This window comes from Caloenas nicobarica, chromosome 3 (assembly GCF_036013445.1).
Source record: "Caloenas nicobarica isolate bCalNic1 chromosome 3, bCalNic1.hap1, whole genome shotgun sequence".
In the NCBI taxonomy this organism is placed as follows: Eukaryota; Metazoa; Chordata; class Aves; order Columbiformes; family Columbidae; genus Caloenas; species Caloenas nicobarica.
In genome coordinates, this window is record NC_088247.1 from 35,142,131 (window position 1) to 35,157,070 (window position 14,940).

The window sequence follows — 14,940 nt, forward strand, 5'->3', positions numbered from 1 at the left end:
AATGCTTATCTGCAATCTGGCATATATCAAAATACAGAAAAAAGTGGTTGATAGTACGTTATGCCTTGGGCTAATTTGTTTAAATTTGAAATATTGTACTGAACTAAAATTAAAACATATGCTTTGTGCATATGTTATGCAGGCACAAAACATTTTATACGTGAAGTGTTGCATATAGATATTCTTCTCATAAGTAAATGAAGATGTTTTAAAAATGTATATCAGATTTTTTCCTAGGGATATGCAGGCTGAGCAAATGTGCCTTTCCTCAGTGCTGCTTTAAAAGCAGAATCATCGAGAACCTTCAATCAAATATTTGATACAAACGTCTGACACTCAATGAGATATGTCATAGTAGCTTTTGAGTTTATTCTTTTATTGCTGTATCTTGAAAAAATACCTAAGAACACTGGCAAATGTTAAATATATACATATATATGAGTCCATTCTGCCTTGTAGCAAAAAATAGAGCTCATTACGTATTTATAAAGCACTGCATCCATTTTTCTGGCATTCTAGCAAGGCAGTTTGATTTGCTGTTTTACAGAAAGAGAAAAGTGAGGGACCAAGAAGTTAGGAGGAATTGCCCAAAGTCACAGAGTGAGTAAAACAATAGAAGTAGAGAGAAAACAGAAAAAACCCTGATTGCTTATCTCCCATAACAAACAAATAATTCTCTCCAGTGCTGTTATTGAATTTAAAAAGACTTATATTCTCAATTTTCTTACCTCCAGTATCATTCCCTCATTGTCCGGTAATGTTTTACCGCTTAATTAGCTCAACAGTAATCAGAGGTAGGAACCCATTCTTCAGCCTATAAAATCCTCCTGTGTTTAAATGGAAATAATGAAGATTAACTTAAATGAGAACTAAAAATCAAGATTTCTTTTGCCAGGAAAATAGACACTGTAGGAAGCAATTACAGAGCAACACATATGCCAAAATGGCTGTAGGCTTCAGCTGTAGGGTTGATTTTCCTTGTCCAGACACAAAACTGATACCTAAAACCAACATGAATTAAAGAAGTCAAAACAAAGTTATCATCTCACAAAATAATTCATTTTCCACAGGATTTTCTGAACCTTGTGCTGTAAATCAATGTTCTCAGTGCGCCTGGAAACTTTATTCTCTGAATAGGTTCCTTGGCCAGCGTACTACTTTATTGAACTCTGCTATCCTGCTAAATAATATATCATCCCACAATACATCCACCGTTTTATTTGGCCTGTAGACCTATGGGACTTATTCCTTTTCCAAAATTGTAAGTTATGGGGTCATGTAGTGATTATGGAACACAGCCAAGGGTCTAAATACAGAGCAACTAAAGTTAAAGTTCTTGCTGAGAACTGGTCAATAGCATCTAATCACATTGCTTGATTCCTGATTGCCAGGTGACTCTAGTCTATATTTAAATACAAAAAAAAAAAAAAAAAAAGAAAAGTTTCAAAGTGGAATAAGTATGGTTTTCCTGGTCAGCCAGTCTCTAGATCCTGGCCTGTGCAAGGCTGGTACATCCATGCTGGGATCCTGGCTGTCTCTGCCACTGGCTTTGTCCACCTTGGACAAAGATGGCAAAACATCCCTGGCAGCATTTTGAGCTCCAGGCTATGATCCACTTCAAGGCATCTGTTCCTCTAGGCAGACTTTATTCAGCTAAAGCCCTGGATGCCTACTGCTGCATCCATTCCTGAGACAAGTAGTAGCAGGGCTTTTTAAAGAAGGTCCCAGTCTTCTCATCTCAGGCCATCTTCTCCTCTTCTTGACCATGGCAATTGGGACAGCTGGAAAAACTATGGAGAAAGTTCTACCTGATCATATGGCAGACAACTGTGCACTGGAGAACATTAGATGTAAACGCAGCTGAGATGTAAACGCAGCTGAGATTCCTCCTGGAAGTAACAAGCATACTGGGTGTTTTGCAAAAAAATAAGGTATTGGATGTCTATTCTAGCTTTGAGCTCATCCTAGAAACCTCTGTGCAGCAATGTAAGGTCAACCACTCACAACCAGCGGTCTGTATGTCCTATCTGCATAGAAACTGAGATTTTTATTTTTTAATCTTAATCAGGACTTCAAAGCCAAAGATCTACTCTGTAAATTGATAGGAAGTATGTTATTTTTGGCCTAGGCTTCCATTAACTGAAATGCTGAGTAGAAAATAGTTCTATTTTTTTGTTTCACTATTCAAATTAACAGATGCACTTCCTATCATTTGGTACTTTTTCTGTCAATAACACACAAATCCCATGGAAACATGCCAAAGATTTTCTTAGCAACCAAGCCTCTTGCCTGATATACGCGATTAACTACAACAGTCTGTTAAAAGCTTAAAATAAACCTGTCTTTCTTATTTAGAATTTCAGATAGTGAAAGAAGATTCATTGGTAATGAATTTAGCACAGTTTCAGATGAATTTATGTATTTTTATGGAGGCTGAGCACTCAAGGGATATCATGGTAAAAGCAAGTGTCACTGTAAAGGCAAACCTGCTGGGATCAGTCCAGTGACTGCGAGTTCAGGTAAACTAAAAGCACTCTCACCAATTGATGGTATTGGTTCCCTTATGATTAAAATGTAAATTGATTCATGCCTTGTTAGTGCATAATACTGCTGCAGAAACATCCTTCTCAACCAGGAAGTGGTAAATTCCATTATGAAAGATGGAATTTTGACAAGGTATTTCTAGTTCCAAGAGGGTAAACATTTTGGAGACCGGGTACTGTTTTCTGGTTCTCTGAAAATGAAGACTAATCACATTTTCAGAAAACAGAAGTTGTAGGTTTTATGTCTTTGCATCGGATGAAGTAAAATATAACGAAATATCACAAGTTTTATCCTGTTTCTAGGGAATCTTTTTTATCTTTGCTCAGAATAATCTTCATTGACTTCACAGTCTTTGAGTTAGACCCAGGGTGCAGGCTGATGGTTTACAAAAAAGAATTATTTTTAGAAGCAGTGTACATAACTGCTATGAAAAGAAATAAAACAACAATATCTGAGGTGAAGACTGACACTCGCTTGAACTCAACTTCTTAGAGGCTCTTGTGACACGCTTTTGTCACACACTAACCATCCATTTATGCCGCAGCCATCAAAAACTTAGAAACCTCTAGATCTCTCTGTAGGTATTAGACAGATCTAGTATTTAAATATCCTGTTTCTCCGACAATCCTGAAAGTAGGTTTCCATGACCAGAATTTTTTCTGGCACTGAGAAAAAATACCCTGTTAAGTAGGAGAATAAGAAACAAAGGAACAACAAAACACAGCATTAAGCATTATCAGCTGAAGACTCTAAGTGGTCCTTTATTCTGGTCTTCTAAATCGTTTATGGACAACAGCAGCCTTAGCGATCTCATAGGAAGAATGACTTCTCCAGTAAACCTGTTTGTTGAAATTTAGTGACACGCCTCCAAGTACAATCGTCCTGATCTGTGCCTGCTGTCACCAAGCACAACACATCGTAGCAACTCTTCTCTTCACAAGTGACCCACAAGATGTAATGCAAACAGCTGCAGTATGGTAATGTGGAATTCTCTAAATGGCTGTGATAAAGCTTACAGCAAGTTAGACATTCTTAAAGCTTTGCAAAGCTGTGCAAACTAGTAAAGAAAAATAATAATAATAATAATAAAAATTAACTCTTGTTTTAGAAGGTTTTATAGAAAAAAGTTATTAGAAAAGTAAACATCACATATGACTCTGAAGACAAGGAATACTTCAGCTACCTGGAGCTGAGTGGCTTGAGCTGTGCCCCACTGCAATCGTTAGGGGTCTGTGAAATTGCACTGGTGCCAAATGTTAGCGTGGAGAATCATATTTGCCTGTGTTATGTCATGGTAATAAAATGCAATGACCAGTACCAACCATCTCTGTTTTTCCCTTCTGCTGCCAGGGGATGGGAAAAGGGCTTCCACAGCCATTAGGACACACCGGCATGCCTCAGTGCCCTGCGCTTTTGCCTGATGCTGTTTCTGGCTTTCATACCTCTGTTGCAGAGGTATAAAATGACCTTGAAATAAGTGTCTCTTTTGTTAAGATTTGGTCAATGCATAAATTTCTAAAGTACTTTTGTAGAAAATGGGCTTGTAGGTAAGGAATCTATTTTCAGCTCCTAGTCTCCCAAAATACCGATGGCCATCATTTGTTACATATCCAATACATACATAGGGAAAACACCTCTGCAGGAATCGAGAGAAAAATCTAACTTTTTGCTTCATGTAGTATTTTCTGGATGTCTGAAATAAGACTAGATTTCTGCAATAAAAACAGTGTTTGAGGTAGAAAAAGAAGATAATTCAAACTGAGCCATGCCATGCCTGGAGCCAGCTGCTTTTAAGGCTGAGAAGAAGTCTCTTCTTTTATGCACAATGCAGTAGTTCAGTTCTCATTAATTTCAATTAGAAGTTGATGAAGTTCTTTGGTTTATTACACCACCATTTGCACTACATTTTCAAATTGCAGCAAGACATTAAATATTCTCACAGGCAGTAACTGCTCACAGGGGATTTTATGCAGTGCAAGACACGTAATGAAACCGAACTCATTATTATTATTAATTATTTGTATTACTTTAATGCTTAGGAGTACTAGTCATGGATCAAGACCTCATTGCATGATGCACAAAGGCCATTACTTCCTAAATTGTTGCAGATCTGAGGTCATTATTGGCATCGTTTGGCTTAGGAGCCTAAATTTGAATTTTCACCTTTCCCAAACCAAGGCAATGCGAGCTGACAAGTCAATTGGGCTGTCTGATGAGTGTTCAAACAGCCTTGCAAATTCTGTTCGGAATTGGTGCTGTCCGAGCAGCCATCCTCACCCAGCTGCCCCCCCAGGAAAGCCTCATGCCGAGACACTCCTGCCACATCAGTCCCCCACCCGCTGCTCCTCTGCCCAGGTCCCACAGCCTCCCCCATCCTGAAGCACAGAGAGCATCTCCCAGCCCTGCCTAGTCTGTGCCGTTCCTGACACAGCAGTAAGATTTTTTTTGCAAGTGGTATGAAAAAGCTGAGATATCTTGTTGTATGTAACGGCTGCAGCAAGAAAGGGCCATTGCATTTGGAACTGCTTTGTGACTTCAGTCCCAGTTTTGCCATGGAGGGTCTGAGAATCCTTTCACTCGCATCAGATGGCTTTCCTGGGACAAAAGGATGCTACTGGCCCTCCATGGTCTGAAGCAGCTGCTAGGAGGCAAGATTAATATAAAAGCCCCAATATGAAAGAAGAATCTAGATGAAGGACCTCAGGAAAGACATGGAATTCTGTAAATGTTCCCTGTTCATAGAATCAGAAATCAAGCAGTTTTCTGAGCTGAGACCTCTCAGGCTGTTCCATGTTGTACAAATGACATATTTACCAGCCAGAGAAAGAAATCCTTTCTTTACTTGACTTGGGAGGTAACAGATTCAGGTTGAAGGCCCAGCCCAATGTCATTTGAGGCTGTTTATTTAATGCAAGAGTTACATAGGACCCGTAGACATGACCGCAGGAGCTATGAGAGATGTGCAGCCTTGCAAAGCTGGGTGGCCAAGCAGGTAACATATGGCATTTCAAAGGCAAACATGTAGGTGACTGTATCAAGCATCAGATCAACACAGTTCAGCTGACCTGACATGAGGCACCTTTTTCAGAGTGAGTTGAACTGGCTCCATTGATATCCATCAGCTGAAGCAGCTCAGATATCTGATGTGCTTCTATACCCTGCAGCCAGGTACCTAAACTTAGCTTTCTTCATCTGTACCTGCCTTGTGCTCCTTCTCCACAGAGCTGCCACATGGGCATTGCAGAGGACTGACCAAATTCCCATCCTGGATGAGGGTTGCAGAGTCTGAATGAACATGTCATACATCAAACCACCTCCAGTTCTCTCAGCCTGTGTGTGAACATAAAATACCTGGAAAAGTATTGGTTTTGTCCCAGAACATGATAGGAGAGGTTTTGAAATTGAAAATAATTTTGCGGCAAGGGGAAACTATTTCCTACCCATCTCTAACTCCAATCTTATCAGGTGTCTGAGACATTTATATGTGAAAGGAAAACCTCACTGTGGGCTGATGAGAAAAACAATGAGATCCCAACTGTTTTCTCTGACAAACAAACAAGGTCTTGCCAGGATTAACAAAGTAAGTCTCAAGAGGGCAAACCAACCTTCCCACTCTGTAAATAGCAACAAAGGATGCCGAGAACAGAGATGAGAGCAGTAGTCACCTGAAATTAAAGAAGAAAGAAGAGAACAAGAGTATGTCAAGGTGGGGAAGCATCAGTGTAAAGACACAGCGGCAGTGACCGTACCCACAAGACGAAGAGACACAAATCATCACCAAAGGGTGCTCCCTGGAAATGGATGGACTTGGTATACAAATACATACACTCCTGTCTGTTTCGGAGCCTTCACTCAGATTGTCATGTCTGACTATAGAAAAAACCACTTTGGTGGTCTCATCTGGTCACAAACTGAAAAGAAGGTGATAGGCTGGTTTATGCCAATGACAACTGTCTTTTGACATACAGTTTTGGAGTTTAAATATGCCTTTAATAAGAGGAGCAGGAAGAAAAAATACGTAGCTATGTACAAGAATGTAGAAGGCATTAAAAGGGTTAGAAAATTAACAATTCTTCTGCCAACCTAATACCAGTTCTAGTAAATCTAACAAAAGAGCAGATATGGGATTCCATTATTAAGAAAAGGAAAAGAGAGACGTACAATCAACACCAATAAGAAAATAAGAAAAACAGATTTTTACAAAGCAACTCAGTACCTTTTTGGTCATGTCACAGATTTGGTTGATACATGCATAAATGCCAATCCAATACATGAAAAGTATGTATATGTACGAAATTTGCATTATTATACATGATGTTTTAGCTGAATCATCACTAAAACAGGTGATAAAACCAGTTAACTGGCTGATCTCAAACTTAAGCATACCTGGAGAATCCTCACTAAGGAAGCATATTTTTAGTGTGTTGCCATGTCTCTTCACATTATTTAACTTTTATTAGTGAACTGAAAGGAAATATAATACTTCTGATAAAGTTTGCAGATAAAGCAAAAATTGGAGGATGGTTAAATAACAAAAAGGATTGGTCTTCTCTCCAGCAGATGCAACAAACTGGGCACAAACAAGCAAACAGAAGCCATGGTGAAGCCAAATAGTTACATACCTGGAAAAAGAATATAATTTGTGCTTATGGGAGCAGAGATTATGTCCTGGGGAAAAGAAAAGAAGTTGAGGAGTCACTGTAGACGGTGAGCTCATCACAAAGCTTCAGCACAAGGTGGTGGCTTAAATGGTTAACGCGATCTTTAAATGTATATGAGATGGCACACTGAGTAGGAGCAGGGGCTTCTATGAGCACTATGTTTGATACTAGTTACTTGAAAAATAGTGTTTCTGGTCTCAGTAGAAACAATGGGAAATTGTTCCTCATCGTATCAGTGCTTTGGTCTCATGTGAGATAGGTGCGACAGGCAGTTAGGCTGTGAGGCTGAACATCAGGGATTGTGGCTATATATTGGATGTATACATTCATCTGGAAGTCCCATTAGTTATCAGCAATAGATTGGATGACAGATTTCATTATGAAATATTTTAGTAATTGTCATAAAATTTTAGTATAGCTCCTAATCAATTGATTAGGCTGAACCCCCTGCAGGTGAATGACCCACACACTGACCACACAGTCACCCACCGTGACCCACAGCGCCCCACAGCACCAATACTGCCGCAGAGCCCCACAGCACCCCATAGCTCCTCCACTCTGCCCTATAGATCCACAGCACTGCCCCACAGCACCCAAAATCACCCCACAGCTCCCCCATAGACCCCCTGCACTTGGGGGTCTGCAAGGGGGTGATAATGAAACCGCCCCCTCCAAGACCCCCACCCCTCCAAAAGTAATGGGCTTTGGGATCTCTGGGGGTTTTGGCGTCTGTGATTAAGCAACAGAAGCTGCACCCACCAGTGACCAGTCGCCATGATCAGTGTTTTCTGACCACCTGCAAAACGAGGGATTTTGTCCAAGTTTTAGATCCTCCTGCATGACCAGAGGAGATGGATTAATCAACACATTGTTCAGAACCAGGGTGCTTAGTTTATATTTGACTAGTAATTAATAGATGTATTGTAGAAAACTAATCAATTACGACTAACTTCATCAATTATTTGTTACCATGGATGTATTGTACGTTAAAAATTTCCAAAAACTCTAATGAATTTGTAACAATTGTGAACAGTGTGGACAGGGCCGCTCCTTGCATGTCAATAAAGTGCCACTCACAGCGATGAATCCGCTCGGGGGCTCTTTTTGGGGATTTGGTTGAATTTTGGGGTCACTTTCAGGGGGTTGTGGGTCGCTGTAGAGGGAATTTGGGCAGGTTTTGGGGTCTCTTTTGGGAGGTTTTGAGTGGGTTTTGGTGTCACTTTGGAAGCTTTGGTGGCTGCACAGATGGGGGAGACCTGGGGAGACTGGGGAGAAATGGGGAGGAATGGGGAGCCAAGACACATTTTGGGGAGGAATGTGGAGACCTGGGGAGGAATGGGCAGCCCTGGGGAGCCAAAACATGTTTTGGGGAGACCCAGGGAGGAATAGGGAGCTCTAGGGAGGCATTGGGAGCTGCGAGGAACCAAGGTGAGCCCTGGGGACAACTTGGCAGCCTTGGGGAGTTGAGGTGAGCCCTGGTGAGGATGGTGGACGTCAGGGGAGCCCCATGGAGATGAGGCGATACCTGGGGAGGGTCCGGGGAGCCCTGGAAGATGAGGGGGGGGTCCTTGGGAGACCTTTGGAGGCTTGGGGAGGCAAAGTGAGCCCTGGGTTATTTTTTAGAAGAGATTCTTATGGAATCTAATTCTGCTTTGTCATTTAGTCCTACTCAGAATTCACTCCTGATAAAAGTTAGGTAGTACATCTGGTCTTGCTAGAAATTTAGTGTAAGGCAATTGCATCTTAATTTTTATAGGAAATTTCAATACACAATTTTAATAATAATAATAATAAATTTAATAATAATAATAAAATAATAATTTTAATAATAATAATTTAATGGGCTACATTTTCACACAGCTTAGTATGACATCCATTTTTTCCTATCTACGGCCTAGAAAAACTAAATTTAAATCCCTGCTCAGTCACATTGCAGATGCAATAGATGTAGGATGAGCACAGGTGTTGTCATTTACAGTGATCCGGAGAAGGGTGGTGGGTGGGGGCTGGGGTGATTGACCCCTCCCCTTTCACAGGGGACTGTGGGAAGGGGGTAGGCGGGGCCTGTGGTATGTAAGCCCCAGCCCAAGACTAAGGAGCCTGTTTAACTCTGGGGCTGCTCTTCTGAGCTTTGCTTGTTCCTGCAGCTGTTGACCTGGAGGAGCGGAGGTGTCTACTTGAGGTAAGACCTTAAGGACCAGTTGAGGTTCAGCGTTGTGTATAATAGTATGTGTGTTTGTACGTGGGTTTGGTTTGGCTTTTGCTTTTCTAAGTGTGTGTTTTCTTTTCTTATTGCAGATGTGGAATGGGAACCTGGAAACTGCAGGAGCATCCCTGTTAGCCCATGTGGTGGTTTCCTTTGAGGATGGATTCAGTCCCTTGGACCTCTGAAAGCTAAGTGGAGGCACAGGGGCTGGGAGTTGCAGGGAGAGGTTTTAAAGTTGGAGTAGGGGAGAGGGCATCTAAGAACAGTCCCTGTTGGGTGGGAAAGGGGGCAGGGAACTCTTCAGTGTGATGCCACTTGTGTCAGCCAGGGCTGCTCCAACCTGCGTCTGTGATGTCGAGTTATTCGGGAAGCCTGCCTTGTGCCTGTTAGATGATCCTGGGGTCTTGTTGTGCTCAAGGGGTACAGCAGGCATCTGGGGTGCCATCCCGGGGTCTGGAATGCCCATGCCAATTGGGTGCTGGTTCTCTTGTGTCAGCTGCTGAAGGTGGGGCTGGTTCTTGCGCCTCAGACATTTTTGGTTGGTTGTGTTTTATGGCATCGTTCCTGGCTGCATTGGCAGCTCTACTCTCTAACCCTCCAGCTTAAGGGACTGGCATTTCTTCCCAGCATCTTGAAGTTCTTAGGACTTGAAGGTGGCTTCTTGTACTTACACAGTCTCTATCTTGCCACTACTGTCTTGTAAGAGGCTGTCATGTTCAGCTCCTTTATCTTTTGGGGTTGCAGTAGAGGCTCCTTGCCTCACTGCTGCCTTCCTGTAGGTTCTTTTGATTGATGGTGTCTCTGGTCTTGAAGTTGTTCTTGTTGTTGAACATTTTTGGTGGTGTTGCAGTTGCGTTGTCTATAATGTTCTGTGGAGTGTGGGTCTGCCCATGTGCGTCTTTGGCTTGGAGCTGCTCTGCTTGGAGGTGTAGAGTCAGGGGCAGGTGGACTGTAGCCCTAGGAGTCCATGGCTGATCTGTTAACATATCTAGATTGCGTAGGCAAAGGTTGTACATTCATCTGGGATGAAGTAGCCACAGGCCCGGTGAGTGGACAGTCCCTTCACTAGTATTTAGGGATGGCATTAGAGCTTCTGGTGGCATTTCTGAATGGAAAGCAGACCTGTGGAATGGTGAATCTGTTGATTGACATCTGGTTGACTCATTCTTGAATTTTTTCAGGTGCAGCGGAACAACATGCACACCAAAGGGTGATGGAGGAGGCAAGCAGAGCTCTGTAAGAAGGTGGGTTGGTGTGTGGTGTCAGAGGGGAGGTGTGCTGTGTGCCTCTACATAAGTTTGGTTGGTTTTCTGTTTTATAGGTGTGAAGCAATGAGGAAAGCAGGGTGTTGGTACTGCAGCTCCTCTGGCATGGTGAACAATGAGTGCTGGGCTGAAGCAGCTGCTTTTTTTTTTTTTCAGGTATTGTGTTTCTGGGGGAGTTATGAGCATCCTTTGGTGTTTTACAGGTGGTAGCTGAGCTTCAAGATGGTCAACAGCATGGCAGCTGAAAGCTACAGAGGCCAGGTGGGTACAGGGCCATGGTAAAGGAGTGGGATATGGGACTGTCTGCGGGCAGGCTGTGCTTTCCGGCAGTATCTGAGCATGTACCTTTGTTTTTGCAGGTGCCACAGGGAAGCTCGGAGGGGTGAAGCCTCATGCCCATCAGTGGCCCAGAAGGTGAGGCAGTGGTCAGTGTTGGCAAGCAAAAACTATTGCCTTGTGTCTTGGTTCAGTGTTTCCTTGATTTGCAGGTGCTTTGTGGGCTGCCTTTGAACTTGAGTGACCATTTGTGGTGAGCTGGGGTAGAGATGAGGAGGAGTATGGGGCTGGGGATTTGTCCCAAGCACTACAGTCATTCTTTTTAATTGTCTTAGGTGCCACGAGTGGTGAGGGTTTCTGCCTCTGCCCATGGCATGAGCTGCTGAATGTAACACCATGCAATGTCAGAGGAGGTGGGTGTTGTGGAAGTGTTCGGTGTTGACCCAGGCAATACTTAGTGCTGGCACTGCTCAGTGTCTGTGTTTCTTATTGAAGATGTTGAAGTGGAACCTGGCACTGCAGGAAGATTCCTGTTAGCCCATGTGGTGGTTTGCCTTGTGGATGGATTTAGTCCCTTGGCCCTCTGGAAGCTAAGTGGAGGCACAGGGGCTGGGAGTTGCAGGGAGGGGTTTTGAAGTTGGTATAGGGGAGAGGGCATCCAAGAACAGTCACCTTTGGGCAGGTAAAGGGGACAGAGAACTCTTCAGTGCGATGCCAGCTTGTGCTGGCCAGGGCAGCTCCAACCTGTGTCTGTGGTGTTGTAGTTTGGGAAGCCTACCTAATGCCTATTTTGCCACAAAACACCACGTTCAAGGCTGGCATGAAGTGGCTATGGACTGTAAACTGTGTGTACAGCTGCACAAAGCAAAGGCCTGTCTGAGGTCAGTGCAAAGCATCCAATGAGAAGCAAGAAGTTCCTAGACTCAACTATTGCTATTGCACTGAATCATGGTGTGAGGGGTGGGTAAATAATCTGTAAGGGTATAAATATCCAGGGATTTCTATGCTTGGCTGGGACCTTGGCAAAGGCAGCAGCTCGAGTCAGCCCTGCTGCAGTTCTGCTCTGTTCAGTTACTTAATTCTATGAACTCTGCCTGAGGGTTTGCCCCAAGAGACCCAGGATCCAGACTGCAACCCACCTGACCCTGGGCCCCTGGAGGGGAGGTAAGGATGTTGAGGTGCAGAATGATGAAACTCTGAAATCCCAGGTAAGTGACAAGGAATTGGGTGTGCACACACAATCATTTGGCTATACATATATATTATCCATTAAATGTTTTCCCCTACACTCTGTGTCTCTTAGACACACTGTAGATCAAGTCTGGGGCTGAGTTTGGATCCAGCTGTACCTAGACTCCTCTCTGAGGAGTTTAGAAAGCAAGGGGGTCATTTCTGAACTTCATGACTCAATGGGAAGGCCTCCCTCTACCCTTTGGCATCTCCTGTCCATGTAGAAATCACTCTGAAACAAGTCTTACCTGATTTCTGCCTGGTATATTTCCTCTATGCAGTATGTAACAGAGTAAACCTTGCCATCACACTCCTATGTTGCACTGTAAGTGATGCTCTCAGGAAGCAGTACCCTCACTCACCTGAGACAAGCTGGTGTTGGCAAGATGGCAGGCGATATCACTGATTTCTTATGCTGGCACAGGGTGAGTTTGAGTTCCAGATTCTCAAAGGAATGAGCTTGTGGTAATTGGCATCATTGGAAAGCTGTGGAAGAACAGCTAACAATGGCTAAGAGCCATATAAAGGATGGAAAGGGAATTAAATACAAACTTAAGCACCTGCGTACAACCCAGTTGTCAGGAGAGGAAGATCCTGATAAGAGAAAAGCAAAATTTGAGGGAGGAAGTAGGCACAAAACCTGGGGAATTATTGTCATTGAAAACCGAGCTGCTGCAGAAACCTTTTCAAGAAGAAACAAAAGTTAGAGGGAAAAAAATGAAGTGATGCTTATGCAGACTTGTCATCCTCCTGACATCCTACTGATTAGGAAATGGATTGGATCCCCTCAAGCATGGAACAGAAATATGGTGTGACCCTGTGCTGATGAACCAGGGAAGGATGATTCCTCATATTTCTCAGATCCACCTGAACATGCAGCCAGACCCATCATTAAAACAGAACAGTCTCAAGGACCCTCCGTGTGCTGCCATGTGATACCATATGAAAATTACTCCCAGGGATCTGCCATAATTGGAAAATTTACCAGAAAAATACAGCAGAAAACCAGATGAAACTTGTAAAATTTACAAGAAAGATACAGCAGAAGACCAGGTGAAACCAAAATGGAGTATTTGCTGCAAGTCTCTCTAAGCAGTAGCAATCAAATACTGCTCAACAAAAGCAAAGCAAATAGCTTTTGGGGTCCAGGAGTTCTTAAATTTAGGACCCAACTCAGCTGATGACTGCCAGTCTATCACTGGCCAAGTAGTTTATCAGGCCTGTGGAGTAGAAGCCATGGAACAGGGTGAACCCTCCATCATCCCCTTAAGATCTGTTGACGAGCTTCCTACAGCTGTTAAAAAAGCTGCCACAAAGCAACACAAAGAGTAGACATTGATATTCCAATACTGCATCAATTGATTATCCAGTGCTGAAGCCTCTAAGAGGAGGAGTGAGGTTCGTCAGAGCGTACGCGCTGAGGCAAGGGAGTGACACATAGTGAAACATCTTCCTTGGCTTTTGGTCATGGAAGCTTTTCAGAGCTGCAGACACATTTTCATTTGTGTTTTGAGTAGACTACTATTACATTCACTATTAATGGAGAGATGAGGCACAGATCTTCTGCCTGGGTCCTAGCTCCCTTAGCTTACAGCTGCTCACATACACATATCAACTCAAAAAATATCTAATGATTTTGCCAGACACTTGCGCCAATCTACCTCTGCCTGACAAGCAAATAGAAGGGTCCATATGAACTTGCAGAGTATGAAGAACAGTAAAGTGACTGGAGAGCCTATATTTCCAGAGGAGATAAGGGGAGCCCATGGCAAGGAGCTGCACAGAGAAGGGAAGATGTCTTATGCCATGAGCAGTGAGTCACCACAGAAACTGACTTCAGGTTCAGGTTTAGTTTGTGTCTGTGGCCACCTTCTCCTTTGCTAGTTTTTGCCTTTTGACAGCAGAGAGCCCACTCATTTCATGTAGAATCATTATGAGCAGCAAGCTAGTGCAATAAACTTGAGATATCACATAGAACATCCCTGTTCCCCTACACATTGCTGCGGCCTGCCGTGGTCATTGCACTCAGATGTTCCAGACTTGTGGCCTGGATGCTCAGAGGTATTTCAGGGTCTACTGCATGCTGCTTTCCCTGCAGGCCAGATGCCTGAGTGCTCTTAAAGTTGGTTTAAGTGTGAAGTGTTTTATAAATGGTTTTAGAACAAAGGAGGTGAGAACATCTTGGATCAATAGGTAACCAATTTCCTTCAAATTTAAGTTGTACTTAACTGGAATGATCTTAACTCTGAGGTGTCCTAGACCCTTGAGCTTTGAGAGGAAGAAGATCTCAGGGTTACAAACAGTTGTAAGTTAACTAGCACCTCTCTGAGATACATCACTGTTCTCACCTTTTGGAGGAAGGAGGAACAAAGGTGCAAGGAAGTTGTGGTTACAGAGAGGTTGTCATCAGCCCCACTGACTCTCATATGGACCGAGATTAAAACACAGCACTCCTCAAGTCTGAAACTGAACCAAGCAGTGTAGTTACTGAGAGGTAACACCTCCCTTAAGGTACCCAGGAGCCGAATGTTCCCTGCAGCTCTGGAACAGTCAGATTCTGTGTACTTGTTCTCCTCCTGTAATGGTGGAGATGCTGATAATAAATAATTATCCAATTAAATCTAATCCAGTTATATAATTTTTCTGTTATTTAGGAAGAATATAGCATTCAGTGTAACAGCACAAACCAGCCTGAAACTCATTATCATATTCATGGAGACTTAAAGAACTGTTTTTCTGAGCAAATCCAAAATAATGA